Source organism: Tursiops truncatus, chromosome 17 (assembly GCF_011762595.2).
Source record: "Tursiops truncatus isolate mTurTru1 chromosome 17, mTurTru1.mat.Y, whole genome shotgun sequence".
Taxonomy (NCBI): Eukaryota; Metazoa; Chordata; class Mammalia; order Artiodactyla; family Delphinidae; genus Tursiops; species Tursiops truncatus.
Window position 1 is genome coordinate 70,234,707 of NC_047050.1, and position 14,097 is coordinate 70,248,803.

Below are 14,097 nucleotides of genomic sequence, written 5' to 3' on the forward strand. Positions count from 1 at the left end.
TTTTTGTTTTTGGACAAAACACCTATATATCCCGGCCGCTCCCTTACCTCTTCGGAACAGTCCCCCAGAGCAATCCAAGAGGCTGTATCCTGGGCTATAGTCCTCAGTAAGACTGCTGAGTAAAACATAATTTTCAGCTTTTAGATTGTGCATTTTTATTCAATCGACAGTATGACGAACAAAGACACAGAGCCTGGGGAGGAGAATAGACACGTCCCAGAGACCCTGCTGTGTCCGTAATCCAGGTGGGCTGAGGGACGGCTTGCCATGCACATCGAGCCTGCGTGTGTGAGACACGTAGATCTGGGCACGCATCCTCGTGTGCATGTGGGTGGATATCCATGTCTGTGGGCCAGCTCATAAGCTAAATATAGGAAAGGAAAATGTAAGCAGCTTCTTATGTAAATATTGGGCAACTGAATAATTTTCTTTTCTTTCTAGTCATTTCAGTTTCTGAAACTTTGCTGCCCTTCCCCTTGGATGGAGGGTAGGAGTGGAAGTGGTGGAAAATGAGGTTATTTTTGTCCTGGGGATTTCAGGGTTCCTCCCTTTATGCATGTCTCGCCTCTCTCTCTCACCCACCTGAGCCCCCAAAGGGAAGATCTACTGAAGAGAGGAGGTTCTTGTAACCTTGGCAAAGAAGACAGTGCCTCTGCTCATCTGGATCGCAGATAATCCACTGAAAGACACAGACCCACCCAATGGCTCCCTGCTGCCATCCCGCCCCTGGTATCCCAGCCCGAGAGAAAAGGGGTGGGCAGGCACCAGAGCTGAAACAGTTCTAGATCTGATGATGGAACCGTAGGTTTGCAATTCACCTACATTTGTGCCAAATGTAAGTCGTTCAACTTTTCTGAGTCTAAGAAAGGGGGTGATGGAGGCTGCCTTGCAGTCCTCAGGGTGGCTGTGAGCTTCAGATGTGCTTAGAAGCCAGTGGAGAACATCTGAAAGAACGGGTTTTAGAACAAGACAGACATAGATTCAAATCTTGACTCTGCCGTTCCTATGACCTTGAGAAGTAAATTAATCTCTGTAACTCTGTTTTCACGTGTGCAAACATACTGTTCAACGAATGTTTAAATAAGTATAGTTGACCCTTGAACAGCATGGGTTTGAACTGCGTAAGGTCCACTTACACACAGATTCTTTTCCAATAAATATTTTAGAAATTCCTTTGGAGATTTGTGATCATTTGAAAAAAACACAAACAAACCATGTGGCCTAGAAATGTTGAAAAAATTCAGAAAAAGTTAGGAATGTCATCAATGCCTAAATGGAGGTCCTAGTCTATTCTCACATAGGCAGAAGGTGGGTGATATTTAATATAACATTAATGATGTGCTAGTTTTCCTACTGTTTCATAACTTTGCTTTCAAAGAATTACATTACTGTACAGTATGCCCCTCTAATAGCTGGAGAACCTGCCTGTCAGCCTATTATCACAAGCAAGTGGTTTTTCTGAAAAAAAGCAACAATGTTTCCAATACTGTATAATGACTGTGACTCCAATACTGTTCGGCATAAACATTTTACAACAATGTATTCACTGGTGTACAGGCCGAGCTACAGTGACGCAATCGTATTGATCGCCCTAGGCGACCATAAAGCGATCACGTGGCTGCTTCTCTGTTATCAATGCATGAATTGTTACACATGTAAATAAATGTGAATTTCTTTTTCACATTATCTTTTGTTTTTTGATGTCTAGTGTTAGTAAATACCTACAGTGTTTTGTGTCATATAAGAAAAAATTGATGTAGATACTGATAGAAAATTCATCTTGTTAAACAGACATCATAAACTTACAGTATCAACAGAAGTAATACTCTAAATGTATTTTCTCTTCCTTATGATTTTCTTATTAACATTTTCTTTCCTTTAGCTTACTTTATTGTAAGAATACAGTATATAATATATATAATGTACAAAATATGTGTTTTACTAGTGTTCCTGTTATTGGTAAGGCTTCCAGCCAACGATAGCTTATTAGTAGTTAAGTTTTGGGGGAGTAAAAAGTTATTCATGGATTTTTGACTCCATGGGAGTTCTGTGCCCCTAACCCCTGCATTGTTCAGGGGTCAGCTGTAATGCTACATTACACCAGGGAACATTATGGGATTATTTAAAAACCATATTTACATTACATCAGTTTGATTTATAGAACGTATTTTTGAGTGATAAAAGTGAGATGCAAAGAGGTGTGTTTACATTATATTATGTCATTCTGGTAAAGCAAACAATGATCGAAAAACTCGATCCATGTATGTACACATACGTGGAGAGCAGAGCAGATGGGGAATGTGCACATCAGGTTGGGAACACTGATTATCAGGGTGGGGTCCAGGGGTGGGGGGGGGGCTTATGACGTGAAAGGAAGAGGGTGAAGGAAGCAGAAAGACAAAGGAAGAGAAAAGCAGGTCAGTGAGACCAAAAGCACATACAATATAATCTCATTTTGGTGCGTGTGTCTACATGCATTTAAAAATTCAGGAAAAAAAAAGATTCCATTAGGTGTACAGCATATGACTCAGTGGAAGGACATGGCACGTTGTTGGGTAACATGAAACTAATAACTATAGTGAAAATGCTAATGAGTAGGACTTGAACTTTGAGTGACGTAGGGAAAGGACAGTCCCAGCAAAGGAAGGAGCAGGTGCAAAAACTCAGACCTGAAAAGCGGGGGTGCCCTCCTGGCCTGGAGAGGCACGTCCCAGAGTAGTGGGAGAACAGATACAGGAGAAGTGGCAGCAGGAGTGTAATTAAGATCACAGAAGTTTTCCTCCTTTCGTTGGCAGTGGAATGGCCAATAGAAGTTGTGAGAAGGTGGAGAAAGGAGAGGAAAACGTAGGGAGTTTAAGGGTCCTGATGTTTTCATCGTAAACAGCAGAAAATGAATTGGCCCCATGCAAACCTGACGAATTAGAAGTAATTAAAAATTAAGAGGAGTGAGAGAGATCTTCTAAGAGATGATACATGTCATACCTCTTAATTGACCAGCATCTTCAATGACTAGAATATTCCATTTCCCAAATATTCTGGAACTGCAAAGTTCATCACTCAAACGATGTATATTTACAGACCCTTGCAAGGAAGAGACATAGAAATCTCACACATGTAAGCGTATCCTGAGTCAAAAGAAACTTCAGAAAAGGTTTATATCCCTTATCCCATGTCTTAGCAAAATCTCCGGTGCTGATGCAACTCCATGGCCTCTCTCTGATGGATCAGTTAGCAGGGCCATCCAGGGAGGAAGCTGGGATCGGAATGGTAAGAATGAGGAAGGAAAGGAATCACTAGACTCGAGACCCACCTAAGAGGTGAAAAGAGGATTTGTTAAGACAGTAGATAAGGAAATGCAGAAACATCCCCATTTTTCTGGCATTAGCCAGAGAGTGGATGGTTGTAGCTTTGTTAACACGGAGAGGCTGTGGGAGGGCCATTTTGGAAGTTCTACCAGGAGCTGAGTTGAACATGTCGTCCTTGGGATGTCTACGACAGATCCGTTGGACCTAAGAGTCTCAGGTTCCCAGGAGAAGCCTTGCCCGGAAGCGTCCATCCGGCAGTTGCTGGCATACTGTTGTCATTTAAGAGCACTGGAATGTACGCGGTCACAGGCGAAGCAGAGAAGAGACCCTTACAAAGTTCAAAAACCAACTCAGTTATTTCCAAACAAAATACCCAGATCCTCGAGGATTTTTGAGGTAAAGGATTTGGAAGGATCTCCTCTGAGGAGCTTGGTTCCACTAATCATCTTTGGCTGCAGGAGTGACGTTGCAGCCCCGGACCTTGGCTGGCCCATGCGGTGCAAAACTGTCTTGAAAACCGCGTCTCCTCCAGCGGTCCCCGTGCCAGACCCTGTGATCCCACTTCCTCCTGTTCCCCTCCCTCCACTCCACCTCTGCCCCATGAGATAATGGGACTTTGGTCTTAGAGTTCTGGAAGGAGGGATTTAACAAGGGTTAAACAAGGATTTAACAAGATTTTGCCTTCTTTTTCATAGACTACAACTTCAATTAATATTAGTCACAAATGTCCAGAAAGGAAATGAGAAAGCCAGGTCTGTGGGATTTTGTTTTGGAGATGCCTCAGTTCCAGAATGAACAGATACTGGGGGAGGTCCAGCAGGGTAGCCACAGAATGAAAGGGAGGGCTCTGGTGTCTGCGCAGGTAGAGGTCACCGCAGAGGGAGGAAGGGGTGTGAGCACCTTTCTCAGGTAGAGCGTGGCTGCGGATTTCAACATCCCTCCCCTTCCACAGTCCATCCTCCACACAACAGCCAGGGTCTTCTTGCTAAAGAGTAAGATGACTATGCCACCCCTATGCCGCGGGTCCTTATTCTTAGAGCTAAACCCAAACTCTGTGGCCAGCACTGCGGTCCAGCTCCTGGCTAATTCTCTGTTTGCATCTCCCTCCGTGCTTCCTCCTATTACTGTGCTTCTCCACACTCACCTCCCTTTTGTCCTTAACCATATCACCCTCATCTTGCTTCAGGACTTTGCAATTCTCTGTTCCCTCTGCCTGGACCACCCTTGCCCCAGATCATCCTGTTTCTCTGCCTCTTTCTAATCATTCAGGTGCCACCTGCTCTCTGGTCTTCCCTGAACTTGGCTAAGGAATTGGCTGCCTGAGTCTCCATCTACCAATATTACCTTATTTTTTGTCTCCATCACAGCACCTACTGGTACCTGCCAGTTTCTTGTTTATTTAGGTAGATATTTGTTATCTGACTTTCTTCTCAGAAGGTTGGGACTCTGTCTGTCTCTGACACTTCTATATCCTCCGTGTGAAGAAGAGTGTCTAGCGCACATACGGCACTTAATAAATCTTTGTCGATTGAGCGCTAACGTTTAATAACCTCTCACCTTCTCCTGGGAAAGATGTTCCATGAATAAACTTCAGATTTTAGTTCATATGAGCTATGTGGTTTCTCCAGCCTACTTAACCTCCCCGAGTAAACGGGGAGATAATAAATGTTTGTTGTTGTGTTTTTTAAAAAAAGAAAAAGAACCCTTCCTTCAAGGAGGTGAAGATGCAAAGGTCACTGGAGTTGAAAAGATCACCTGTTTTTTGAACACTGCCTCTTCTCCCATTTAATCTTTCCAACGGCTAATCTGGAATGAATGTTTTTGTTCCACTTGACAGATGAGAAGACTGACACTCAGAGCAGCTAAAGGACCCACTGGCAGTCACACATGCAAAGGGGCAGAGCAGGACCTGTACCATCCACACCGACAGCAGCGCTCAGGCCTTCTTCACGTCACCTCGAGCTTACACTGGGCCTGTGGGCACCTATCCAGCTCTCCTCCTTAGTTTGCTGTTAGCTTCTCTTGGCCTCCATCTTCCTGTCTGTAAAATAAGCAGATGGTCCTGATACCACACCCTCCCACCTCTCAGCTAGCTCCCATCTGTGACCCACAGCCGGGCTGTGAGGATGCGTGGGGCTGAGGCCGGCCCTCACTCCGTTCCTGGAGTGTCTTGTTCTTCTCCAAGAGTTACTCGTGGCAGAGAGACAAAACCCACAGCTCCAGTCCATGAGGTTTAGGGGATTTAACTCTGAGGTCAAATGCTGGCTCTGGGTACCCCTCGCCAACCACAGATCTGCCCCAAGCCCAGGGCAGGCTTGTCTCACCCAACCCCCAGGGCGGCTCGCCTGGCTCCTGAGTGAGTGCACGGTGGGCGAGCAGTGGGGGGCCCACGGGGTCGGCTCAGATTGGTCCAGCACATGGTCCAGCCATGAGAGACAGCTTCCTTCCAGATGTGTGGAATGGCCTGAGACCAGGCATCTGCAGACGCCTGGAAAATGTTAGCTCTGGAGCATATTATCAGCCAAACCTCAGCTCTGGCCGTGGTTAGACCGAGAACAAGGAAGACAGCAGGAGAGAAGGGGCAAAGGGCATCTCCTCATGGAGGTGGGACAGTGATGGGAAAGGGGATGATGCGAGCGGGCGGCGGCACGGCCTCCCCTGCTCCGTCCGTGAGTTCTTCTCCACACCTGACCTTGTTCAATCCAACTGCTCTTTTAGATGCAGTCTTCCTTTTTTCTTTTCTTTTTTTAAATTTAACTTAATTTTATTTTTTATTGAATGAAAGATCCTTTAAATTCTATAATGCTTTACAATTTTTTAAAGTTTCATGCACGTGATTTCATGTAATCCCATAATAACCCTTTTATCCCCTACCGTTAGATTGCCCCTCCCCCTTCCCTCCTCCCACAGGTAACCGCTACTTAGTTCTCCATATCTGTGAGTCTGCTTCTTTTCCGTTTTACTCACTAGTTCGTTATATGTTTTAGATTCCACATATAAGTGATATCAAGCAGTATTTGTCTTTCTCAGTCTGATTTATTTCACTTAGCATAATGCCCTCCAAGTCCATCCATGTTACTGCAAATGGCAAAATCTCATTCTTTTTTATGGCTGAGTTGTATTCCATTGTGTGTGTGTGTGTGTGTGTGTGTGTGTGTGTGTGTGTGTGTGTGTATATCACATCTTCCTTATCCATTCATCTGTTAATGGACACTTAGGTTGCTTCCATACCTTGGCAATTATAAATAATGCTGCTATGAATTTTGGGGTACATGTATCTTTTCAAATTAGTGTTTTTGTTTTTTTCAGATATATACCCAGGAGTGGAACTGCTGGGTCATATGGTAGTTTTTTGAGGAACCTCCATACTGTTTCCATAGTGGCTGTACCAATTTACATTCCCACCAACCGTGTACGAGGGTTCCCTTGTCTTGTGGACATCTGATTTCTAATGGTAATTAGGCTCCAGGCCATTTATTATGTAGCAGAATAAATTTTTTAAAGGTACTACTAACTGGCACCAGAGTCCCTTCAATTCATTCATTTATTCATCCTTGCAAAAATATGTGTTCAGGCCCTGTGATATGCCTACACTCGTGTGGACTTTATGGATTTAATAGTAAAGATAACGAAGTCCCTGCCCTCCTCAAGTTTACATTCTGATGGGAAGAGAAACAATAATAAACATGGAAGCTATGTATAGTACAGTCGTCCCTTGGTATCTGCTAGGTATTTGTTCCAGGACCCTTGACAAATACCAATATCCAAGGGTCTCAGTTTCTTTGTACAAAATGCTGTAGTATAATCAGCTATTATATCCACCGGCTCTGCATCCGCAGGTTCAACCAACTATCTGTGGTTGATACAGTGAGCTGACTGTATTGGGTAGAAATCAGTGCCTTGCATAAAATAAAGATGGGTAAAGGGGTAAAGAGAAGGGGTAGTCATTTTTTCTATGATTATCTGAGCAGCTTCTCTTAGAAGGTGACATTTTCACACGGATGATTGTTTAGAAAGCACCTGTGATCAGCAGCTTGTGGTTGTACTGGAATTAGTAAGAGACAAGGACTCAAGGAGTGTTAGAAATAAAGATGGATTTGGGGTCACGGGATGGGGAGAAAAGAGAAGAGAGAGGCCCAGCCACATGGCAGAGAGGCTGGTGACCCGGTAAGATGAGAGACGGGTATAATTCTTTTGAAGTCGTTTGTATTACTGTGAATAAATTTTCCTCCATTTCCCCAAAGCTTTACGGTAAGCTTTGCTACATACAGAGGCCCTGTGTGTGTGTGTTTGTGTGTGTGCATTTGTGTTTGTGTGTGTGTGTGTGAAGTAGAGGGCTGAGCCCCAAGTTTGCATCCATCCCAGGACAAGTTGCAGAGTCAGAACAAAAATGCAGAGGCGGCAGAAGGATGTGACAGCTGGAGGTGACTATCTATGGTAGAACTGCAGTCTTTCTGAAGCCCAAATTTTTCTCCTAGGCAGAGGGAGTTCCGTGAGTGTATCATCCTCCACGCTTTCTATCCCGTCACACACCCGGCCCCAGGAAAGAATAACTGGGCAGCTTAATGCAGCTCTTGCCCTGTCCTCTGGGGAGCAGGCATCCTTCTCTGCTCTTCTAAGCCCAAGTCTTACCTGGACAGGTTCTCCACGTGGATTCCATGGATAATTCCACCCCCAGAATCAGGTTGAAAGATCCACTCATCCAAACTTAGTTATCATTATCATAAGTGCTACTGTAAGATATAGACTGAGTCTTATATAAGCAAGCAGACTCGGCACACAGAAAAGGCACAGATCCAAGACTTGGAAAATCCAGGCAGCTTCCTGGAGGAGGTGTTTCAGTTATCTATTGCTGCATGACAGACTACCCCAAGCTCAGTGTCTTAAAGCAATCATTCTGTTTTGCTCACAGTGTGATGCATTGGTAAGGGCTCAGCTAGGTGGTTCATCTTTGATGCACATGGCATTAGTTAGGACGGCTGGGGCTGGAGCCCTCACTTCCAAGATGGCTGCTTTACCTTCGCACCTTGGCAGGGATGGCTGGGAGGCTGGGCACCTCTGCCTTTCCACATAGTCTTGGGACCTTTCCAGTACGCTACAAACAACCAACGAAGAGGCTTCCCATCATTTTAAAGGCAAGACCCCAGTGATTTCTGCCACACTCCGTTGGGCGAAATAGTGATGGGACCAGTCCAGATTCAGGGGCAGTAGAAATAGACTCTACCTTTTGCTAGAAGATTATCAAAGAATTTCCTATCATCTGTAATCTTCCAAAGGAGGTGATGCCTGAGCTCAAGGATCCAACATTCATTGAACACTTACTATGTGGCAAGCATTGGTCTGAGCACTTCATCTTTATATGTAATAGCTCCCTTAATCTTCATCACATCCCTCCAAGATAGGTATGATCATTAGCCCCATTTTAATTTGCGATAAATGAGGCTCAGAGAGGTTGAGTAACTTGCCAAATACCACACAGATTTAAAGTGACAGAACCAAGATTAAAACTCAGACTGCGTGACCCAGAGCTCACCCTGTCTAGCCCCACTCTTAGGAGGTGGCCAGGTGAAGGGGCTTGTGAAAAAACCTAAAATCAGGGATGTGTCTTCCTGGCCAAGAGAACAGGATGAGCAGGGTCCAGAGGAAGAGAAATGAAGAGTCTGAAAGAGGCTGGGGGTCGACGGGTCAGGAGAGACTGTATCCCGGAGGGGTTTGGGTCCCAGGTTTAGGAGTGGATCTTACCTTGAGAGCAAAAGGAAAACTTTTATAGATTTTAAGAAAGGGAATGTAACAGTCAGGTTTCTCTTGTAGGCCAATCACTACGGCAGCCGGGAGAGGAGGAACTGGAAGCAGAGGGCTGCAGAGAGATCAGAGAAGAATTTGCTGCGAAGTGAGAAGATGGACTCTGCGACTCGTCGTAGGAAGACGTCCACACGCAACAGGAAGAAGGGGCTTCATCCGGCACTTATCAGTGTTTAGGCCTTGTATCTGTCCCAGCCCCTAGCAAGGTTTTCTTACATGTGGAGTAAGTAGAACGAGAAACACATGGTTCTGGGTTTCTCACACTTAGGAAAACAAAAACAGCTCTACAAGAGAAACTTCTGAACTCGTGCTTTGAAGCTCTGGGCCAAGCCCTGAAAGATAGGAAAAAAAAAAAAAAAGATTGTCAGCAAATATCACGCTTTTTACCCATGTTTATATGGCATCTCCCCTCACTCCACTTCTTTCTAAATCCCTTAATCTTCTCCCCTCTCACCAGGCAGGCCATGTGGGGAGGGGGTGGGTGCAGGTCCTAAAGAGGGTGTATCTGCAGCTCCTTAGTGAGACGTGAGTGGAGACCAGGCTCCTGGGTTTCTGGAGGGAGGCCCAGGGAGGAGCAGTGGGGAGTGCGAGTCGGGCAGAGATGGAGTTTGAGAAACTCAGAGAGATTGGCAGGTATTGAAGCCTCAGCCCCATAGGAGGCTCTTGTGGGTGATACAATCGTCCAGGGCTTTGGTCCCAGACAGACCTGGGTTCACATCCCAGCTGCGTGTCCAGTGACAGGGGATTGTTCTCCTGAATCACAATGGGTCCACACACGGGATATCATGCAGCTAATTCACCCCAGGCTCTCCCAGGAAACCGAAGGCACAAAATGTTTAGCTTAAAGTATCAAGTAAACAGTAAATAAAAGTAGCAAGACCTCAGTTTCTAAATATACGTGCAATTTGTACATATAGAGAAAAAAATGACTGAATGTCACTAGTGGTAACAGGGCTCATCTCTGGGAGTCAATCTTGGTGTATCTTTTGATTTGCTTCTTTAAAAAGATTCCTTTATAAGCATATGTTGTTTTTAAAAAATATAAATTATATATACATATATACACATGTACACACACACATATTGGTATTAAATAGACAGCATTTCTCCATGTATCAGACATTTGGCTAGACTCTTTCTAAATGTTCTATTCTAATTCTCACAAAAGCCCTTTCTGGTCAATTATTAGTAATTCTTCTTTACAGATGAAGAAACTGTTAAAGATATTCAGCAAGTGAGCAGAAATTAGATTTCACACCCGCGGCTTCTCCCCCTGGGCCCGGAATGCCCAGCCGTGGGCCCCAGTGCCCTTCCAGCCCCCCAGGAATCAGCTACCTCTGTCGAGTGTGGACATTGGGGTGAGTTGCTTTGGAAACCAGTCTGGGCTGTTTTGCCTTGGAAGATCACACTGGTTCAGTTTGTTGACAAATGCCAGTTTCCCACTGACCTGGCAGCTTTCTCCAGAGCAGAATTTGCTGAATCTCATAGAAAATAGGGGAAAAGAAAAAAGTAGACAGATTATCTAAACCAGATCTGGAAGAGAGAAGAGAGGCAGCATTGTGTCTGGGTGAAGCATGCAGGCCGGGCACAGTGGGGACGAGGCACCACACACGCAACCCCCCCTCACCCCCCCCACCCCCCGGCAAGGCTGCCCACGCAGAGCCAAAGATGCCCTGGAATCTGCAAGGCAGACGGACCAGGCGCCATCCCGCTGGCCCGTGGGGCAAGGGGCTATCCTGATTCCCTCATCCAAGGACGGAGCTGAGGTTTCCCAGGCAAGTCAAGGTCAGTCGGAGGTGAAGTTTCAGATGGTCAGTCCAGCCCCTCACCTTACAGAACAGGAAACTGAGGCACGGAGAGGGGAAAGACCAGCCCAAGGACTCACAGTGTGGTAGTGCCCATATGTACTGCAGAAGCCAACACCCCTTGCCCTAGACTCAGAGGGAAGCACGCTAACTGCACCAGGCCAGGGTGCAGCTGTGGGCAAAGTGCACAGGCTCATTGCTGTCTGGACGCCGCACGTCCATGTGATAAGCGCTGTATCCTAATTTAACAGAAAGGGAAACTGAGAGCTGAGGGATTAAGCAACTTGCTCCAAGATCACTTAAGCAGGGATACTTGAGGTCTTCCCTACTGTCTTTGCACGCACAGATTCGTGAGTAGAAATAGCCCCGAGTTCAGGGCCAGGAGTCAGGTCTTTAGGCCCAGTTCTGCCCCACAGCCAGCCAAGTGACCCTGTCGTTCTCTGAGGCCACCAGACCGCAGATCGCAGGGCTAGCGCCGCCGTCCCAATGGCTTGCAAAAACTCTAACGTTGCTCTTCGGTTCCCCCACATTCCTGTTTCTTCATCCATTTAATCACTATCTATCCATTCATCTGCCTGTCTATCCATCCATCCACCTATACATCCATTCATCTTTCTAACCATCAAACCACCCACCTATATATTCATTTTCCCAATTCTGTCATCTTTTTCTTTATTATTTTTTCTCTTTATGCTTCTTTTCCTTTTTTTCTTTCCTCTTTTCTCCCTCTCTTCCTCTTTCCGTTCCCCCCTTCCTTCCTGTAAACACTTAACCTGAACAAGGTCAGACATTATTAGCACAGGTGTACCCAGCTAAACAAAGTCCCACTTCTGACCCCAAGTAGCTCACAGTCTGTTGAGAGAGTTGAAAGTATATCCACATGATTATAATACACATAATATACGTGTATATTTTATGTGTAACGTCTGTAACTGTCTTTTGAACCGAACAGGGAAAAACAAAATGCTGTAGGAACGAGAGATGGAGTGAGACCTCTGGCTGACACCTGCATGGAGGAGAAACGATGGATGTGGAACATCTGAAAGCATTCGGAGGAGCAGGGATGGGAGACAGAGTCACGCTCCGGTCTGCAAGCCTGCTCTTGATTTCAGTGTCCAGTCTCTGTCTCCATTACTCCTCCAAGGGCCGTGCACTCTGTGGGGATCCTAGTCAGCTAGTTCCCCAGCCCTACCGAGTGCCGAGCGCAAGGCTGGAACTCTGATGAGCTCCTCACCTTTGTTCTCACCTTCACTCACGCTGCTTTCCCCCAGTGGTGGAGTTTAACCCGTGTCTCCTGAATGCCCAGATTCTAAAGTCAATCAGGCTGGCAGCTGTCACAGGTGTGTTTCCACCTCATCAGGTGTCCCTTCTCCAGCCTGGGACCCCAGCCTTCACACTTGTCTCCCCTCGTATCTGCTTTCTCCCCACCACTGCCAATCCATCCATCCATGCGTCATTTATTGACCTCTCATCATGTCACCTCCTTCTCAGAAGCCCGAGGAGCTGCCATCACCTGGAGACCGAAGTCAACTGTCTCCTGACATGCTCTCCTTTCCCCATTGAGCCTTTCCCTCTACTACACCCTGGGTGTCCCCCGAGCCCCAGTCTCCCCGCCACTGTACCCTAACCGGCTTCCAGCTGGACCCCCGCCTCCAGCTCTCTCCTCACCATGCCTTTTCCTGGTGGCTGCCACCAAGAACATTCTAGAAGATCTGACCACAGCACTGTTCTGTCGACACCTTTTCAGTGGTTCCCACAGCCCTCAGAGGGACCCCACAGTCCTTAGCAGGACCGCAAGGGTTTTCTAGTTCTGGCAGCTTTCCCAGCCACTCACCTCTCAGAGTGCCCTCCCTGGACAGGCTGGACTCTTCCTGGCTTGCAGACGTGCAGTGCCCTACGTCCTCCACCTGCAAACTCCCACCCACCTCCGGCCCCGTAGACCATGCCTCCCCCAGGCTGAGTGTATCCCCATAATTCCCTGAGTTTGCCTCAATGGCAACTCTATTGCTTAGTATTGAACTTGACTATTTCTTTATATGTTAATGTTTTGGAGACCAGGGCTGTAACTGGCCACCCTAACCCCAGCCCCTTCCAGTGTCTGGCACACAGTAGGTGCTCAGAGAACACAGAACAGCGAAGGGGAGCATCCCCATCAGGCCTAGTAGGGAACTAGATGGGAATCATGTTAAGGAGGTAGACTTGGAGCCAAGCTCTATGGGTTCGAATCCCACCTCTGCCACTTATGAGCCATGAAATTTGAGACGTGGTTGAATTTATCTGCACATATAAAATGGACTGCTGTGTTTTGCGGTGAAGATTATTGAATGAATATGTGTAAAGTGCTTTACAAGGCACCTGGTACAAACAAAGAGCTCAGTAAACACAGGATTGCATGGTAAATCTGTGCATTCTTTCCTCTGCCTGGAATTTGACTCCCTCTCCACACCCTACCTAGCAACCAAACTCCTATTCATCCTTACGTGCCCTTTAGGTCCTGCCCATGGCCTTCCCAGGTTTGCTCACCTTGATGCATGCCTGGATGACCTCCACCTGCCATGTGGGGAAGCTGCATGTGGACCTGCTACGATCCCCATGGCTCTGCAGTGACCAGGACCTCAGCTTATCCCCTTGGTCACCTTGGGGTCACCTCTGTAAGTGAGGGCCTAGCTCACAGTTGGGTGTGTAGACAGTGTGGAGTTAAATTAACTCACTTTACACAGATGTTAGAGATTTGAGAGTGTGGAGGACATCTGAGTTGGTGCAGAGCGAAGGGCAAGGATCAGGAGGCTGTCATGTTGCTTCCCCACAGTGACATCTATGTCTCCATCTGTTCACACACACTGGACACAGAACTGGGGGAGAGTATGAGACATCTGGCACTCAAGGACCGTGATGCCCAGAGACCAACATCGCTGCTCAGAGGTACCGGGAAGAAATCATAGCCGTCTCCAAAAGTCCCAGACGGGCTTGGCGGGAAAAGATGCCAAACCGGGGCTGCTGTCTGACTTTTGGGACCTCCCATGCGCTCAGAGCTCCAGGGAATCGTGTGGGACTCCAGCCGGCTGGCCTCTATGTTGAAGCGAGCTGAGCGCTGTGGCCAGGGGAGAGAGGTCATCCCAGCCCTGCTGCAGACCGGCCGTTCATCCAGAAGAAGCTCTGCAGCTCAGAGGACTGCGCACAAACCC